Below are 6,000 nucleotides of genomic sequence, written 5' to 3'. Positions count from 1 at the left end.
ATAAGAATGGTATTTATAATGGCGGTGAAAAGATAAAATAATAAGTGAGTTGGAGACAGCTGAACAAAGGAGGTTTCGAAGTATGATACTTCACCCTTTTTCCATTTCTTTAGTACGACTGTACGAGTACTATGATGTATGACTAGCAACTTTCAATTGGTCTTTTGCGGCGGCCAAGTTTATCTTTTGGTATCACCGTGTTACCTCGAAACGTTTCATGGTACGGAGTTTATTAGATATGTGCTTTGGAATCAAAGCAATCTGATCTAAATTAACAAATACCTAAAATTGAATTAAATTAGGGTTTTCTTCATTAAAGCTACGATCGTTGAAAAGATGTTGCATTGTGGTATATCTCTCACATACTATCGTTAGAATATACAGTTTTTACGGTCTAATATTTTGTTGTAGCCGTAAGGATGATTCACATCTGATTCGCCTGAGCGCATTTGAAAATTTGACAACTGTTACAATCCTAAACAAATCTTTACTAAAGAACTGATAATAGGGAAAAAGATGATTACTTTTTTTTTTTATGAACCCTAACACACAAACAAATCCTAAACATAAACAAACAACTAAGGGTTCGTTTGACATTGCTGTGGTTTTCTGTTTTTTGTTTTCTAAAAGTATATGATATGTGTCCCATAATGAATAAAAAATTATATAAAGTTATTAAAATTATGATAATTTTGAAAACTGACAACAGAAAAGTGAAAACACCTTTTTCTTGTTTCCTTTTTTGGTTTTCAAAAAAAGGAAATTGAAAACCAAAACTGATGCCAAACAAGCCCTAAACTAACAAAAACCAACGACTCCACCATAGGGAGACGGACGAATATTTACACTACTTGTGTAGATTTATTGAAACCTAAGCAAAACTAAATAAAATTAAGGGGAAAGAAATTAGACTATTTCCGACCTAAAGTCTTAAACGACCAAGATTTTGGAGAAACCATAGAAGAGATGGGGAGATAAGAGGACAGGAGAGGCGAGAGATAACTTTGGAATCAAATTAATTACATGATCTTAGTTGATCGATTTTGTAGTTCAAATTCACTCATTTTTTGATCGTATGTTTATTTAAAGTTCATGTTTATTTGTTTTAACTTTTTATGAATTTTGAATTTGGACTTAAATTATATTCATTAGATGCATAATGTGCATTGTGTACCCGAATACACAAACCAATAATTAAAATTGCATAGTAGATAATTTTGTTATGACTATATAGTTTAATAATTGAAATAAAAGTGGACACTAAACAAATGGAAATATGAATTCAAGCCCAATAATGGCATACTTGGTAATGATGGAAAAGTGGCCGACCTACTCAATGGCGGACCCAGCCTTGGTCCTGCTGGGTCACTTAACCTAGCAAAAAAAAAAAATCTTTTTTTTTTTTAAAAAGAAAATGGCACAAAAATAAGGTATAAAGATTATTTTTGGTTATAACTTAACAATACAAACTTGTAGCATAGTGATGGGAAGGATTGTGGCAAAGCCTAATAAGCAGGGGCATAGCCACTAAGCCACACAGGTCTTGAGTTCGAGCATTTAATTCATTGTAGCAGCATTAGCTCTTTTTTTTTTTTTTTTTTTTTTTTTTCTTTTGTCCTTTTGAAAGGATTATGAACTTATGACTATTTGATTATAATGTGATTAATTTGATTATCCTTCAATGCTGTTATGTTTTGTGTTGTTAAGACATTACATTAAGTGGTTTTTCTAAGCTAATTTGTGTTGTAAATATTATGTTTGTATAATTAAATTGTTTTTTTTTTTTTTTTTTTTTGTAAAAAAAATATTAACTTGGGTATTGAATAGGCAAGTTGCAAAAAGATTAAATTAATCTATTTTTGACAATATTGGATTTTGTAATTAATTGTGACTTAATTTTCATAAAAAAAACATATGATATAATAAATTTCTTTAGTCCCAATATGCATCCTTCTCCTCCACAAAATCATCCTCTATCACAAAATTCATCCACCTCCGGTATGCGGTCGATGGGTGATGATCGATAGGTGACAGTGATCCAGCACCTTTAAAATCCTGAATCCGCCACTGAACCTACTAGCTTGCAGCCATGGGCGCATGGCTATATACATAGGAGACTACGAGTAGAAGAATTTATTTGTAGAGAAAGCTCATGAATAACAGCGCCTTGTAGAAAGGAGAATTCTAGAACGATGAAGGCCTAGTAAAATATCCGGATTGGAACTTGGAACGAAGTAGTTGTAGTGTTAACTTATTAGCTTGTACACTTGTAAACCATAGAATAGGTAAAGTGGTTTGTTTGATTTCCATTATATAAAGTTTAGAAAGCATATTTAGCATTGGTTCATTGGTAAATTAAGCACTTTTCCTACTTCCAAAACTCTTCATTTCATTAAGTATGATAGTTAATTGAAAATCATAGTAACAACTAACAAGTGATAGTAAGAAAGGATAGTATAATAATTTGATGTTGGAGGCATGTGCATTTGATGAATATCAAACATAAAACCAAAACAAAATAACATAAACTCCAACAATAATAATAAAAAAAAAATAATAATAAAATATCCAATAATGAACAAAATTTTATCAAAATTGTTGTAGAAAAATAATGAATTTTTTTTTTTTTTGAGGAACGAGCACCGAGTAATTTATTAATCGAGGGTCAAAGTGTCCGAGAGTACATAGGGAGAAACCTCCATAGGACAATGATTGATCCAAGCTTGTTCAACCCCAAACGGTACTACTTTTGCCAGATGGTGAGCGACATTATTCCCACCTCTCTTAACATGAGACCACCACTTACAGCTACTAAAATTACAACTTATCCATAAAACAAGACACTATCAAAATCAGAGAAGAAAACCACTGTTTTTGAGAGGCGATTAATTAATACTTGGCAATCCGACTCCAAGATAACATCGTCCTTATAGCCATAATGTATCGCCAACCTGATTGCCATCGCAAGAGCTTTGCCTTCAGCAATTTCCAGAGGTCACGTAGCTCTGATTCTCCTTGTTTCTGCGAAAAAAACATCTCCTCTGTGATTTCGAGCTACGGTCCCCAAGCCCACCCAACCTTCAAACCCTAGACTTGCATCAATATTAATTTTAATGCAGCATTCTGGTGGAGTAGTCCACTTGGACGAGTTGTGTTTCTCCTTCTATACAGGGGTTGCGTAGATACATTTGCTATATTTGCCAAACTCCTCCACTAATCTCTCCATTCTGGTGAGAAGCAGAGCGTTAGTTTGGTGTGCATTTGTTGTCAAAACACTACAAGAAAATAACTTTTTCGTAGCGATTATTTTAACCTTTAGTATCGATTGTAATTGCAACAAAAAGCTTTCCAAACGAATGGTCATTCGATACAATATCCCCCGTTGCCTTAGCCTTTAGTAGTGGTTTTCATCCCCCGTTGGCTTAGCCTTTAGTAGTGGTTTTCAGTATCGCTGGGGTTGGCCTCAATAATCGATACGAAAAACTTACATATGATCTTTACAAGATTCGAACACGTAACCTCAAACTCTTATATTAAATGTTTCACCAAAAAACTATGACATATTTTATGTATTATTTGTCAAATAATATTTATATATCTAGTGTAGAAAAGGCTTTTTGTATTGATTTTTGGGATTTACTAGCGATTGTAAATGATACGATTTCTCATAATTTTATAAATGTGCAAAAATAGTGTGGATATGTATTATTATGTTTTCCATTATAAAATGATACGATTTCCTTAATTATTTCACAAACATACTTGTATATTGTAGCGAATGTACAATCGCTAAGAAAAGACAATTTTCTTGTAGTGAAAACCCAGGAGTTTCAATAAGCCCAAATGATCCAAACTAAGTAATGAAGTTAAGGGAGTTTATATATAATTCATATAAAGTTTTGACAAAAGAATCAAAAAAATCTTAATATAAATGGTATTATTTGGATAAATGGTTACATAAGTTATTAGTAGTAAAAATTAATCAGTGACATTAAAAATTATGAGTAAATTTGATTAGTAGAAAGTGGTAGTTATCAAAAACCCTCTCTTTCACAAGATTAGAAATTCTCAAGAATCTTAGGGTAGGAGCTTGGATGCATATAAATATGTGCGTCATCCTATTCTCTTGTACAAATTATTTATTTGTAATTTTTACCCACAAAATTTGCGTGAACCTGTTCCACAATAATGTTATTGTGGATCTAGGATTTATACACACGTAACTGACATTATATTCAACATGTATGGCCCCTAATTTTAATATATTAACCTTATTTTTAACATATTAACCTTTTTTAAAACTTGTGTGACCTTTAATGTTATTATGAACTTAAACAACATTATATTAAATAGTGACCTAATTTTAACATAGTGGTCTTTATTATTCATACTCACCATTATATTAAAATTTTCATTAAAAAAATTAACCTCTTATAACTTTAATGTCACACTAACCTTTATTTTAATTTAGTAACCTTTTTATTAATAAAACAATTATATTGTATCTAATGTTGATGATCCACAACAAATTAGTGTGAACCAGGTCTATTTAAGAATTTGTAATTCTCACCTCAAGAAATCGATTACACATTGAAAATCTCTTTACTTAGCCGATTTTGTAGCACGCTTAGGGCCTGTTCTTATTGACTGAAATGAGCTGAAGTGAACTGAATTGATTAGAGCTGAACTGAACTAAACTTATTAGAGCTGAACTGAACTGAATTGAACTAAACTAATTAGAGCTGAACTGAACTGAATTGAAATGAATATTTTATAAGAGAAGGAAATTAAGAGCTGAAATGAACTGAACTGAACTGAACTTATTAGAGCTGAACTGAACTGAACTTATTAGAGCTAAACTGAATTGAAAATAATCGTATCAGAACAGGCCCTTAGCCTAGTGTAGGGAATAATTTCAAGCCTTTAAATCCCACTAGCTTGAACCCCACTGTGATCATACACTAAAGTACGATGGCGTCCAAAAGGGAAGAAGATAGAGCAAAAGAGTCGCCAACAAGTTTTTTAGGAACTTGTAAACCGTTCACGAGGTGAAGGTTACACCCCTTAACGATCCAAGAGATCGTCAACTCCATAAGGTCATGAACCAAATAAGGGTTCGAGGATGAAGGTACAAATCCAACCTAAAAGAGATTGAACTTGCCCTAATAATAGGCCTCTACTTTATTCTGATCGTATTCATGTGCGCTTTCTGACTAACATGCAATCAATAGGATTACCCTAAACCTGTTTAATCTATGTTGGTTGAATTTAATGCACAAATAAATCTATTATTGGCGATCACTTGAATTTATAATCACAATTAACCCTAAACAAGATTATTAATTATCTTATCAAGCGTGATTACAAGTACCAATTCCCTTGAAACAAGCATAAAAGGCGTGATCAAGCAATAACAATAAATAGCATCAAGCAACATAATAAATAATCATTATCATGAATAATAATTGAAATAATTATCATCAAAATAATAATAATAATAATAATAATAATAATAATAATAATAATAATAATAATAATAATATTCATAATCATCATAAATTATAACAATTATAATCATAATCATGTTCATGTTAATATTAAAGCATAATAAAAATAGCAAGATCCTAGGCATGATACTAACAAGATTAATAACAAACCCTAGCATGTCACTAAGCAATAAAAATCAAATCTTTAGCCCTAACATGATACTAACAATCATAAATATTAGGAAGAATATAGGAAGCATCGTAACAACCATATTTAATATTAAAAATACCCTAGACATGATACTAGGAATATCATAATAACAATATAAACATGATTTCTACATCATAATATCAATTAATCAATTAAAGTACTTACTTTGATGCCTCGTACCTCTTTCTAATAACAAAATACACACGTTAGTAACTTCAAAGAAAATAATAAACAAACAATTAAATTAAATAATTGAAAGAGAGATTTGGGACCAAACCCTCAGAAATTAAACCTTTCACGTCT

The sequence above is a fragment of the Chenopodium quinoa genome, unplaced genomic scaffold (genome assembly GCF_001683475.1).
Source record: "Chenopodium quinoa cultivar QQ74 unplaced genomic scaffold, ASM168347v1, whole genome shotgun sequence".
Lineage (NCBI taxonomy): Eukaryota > Viridiplantae > Streptophyta > Magnoliopsida > Caryophyllales > Amaranthaceae > Chenopodium > Chenopodium quinoa.
Note: the sequence above shows the minus strand (reverse complement) of the source record.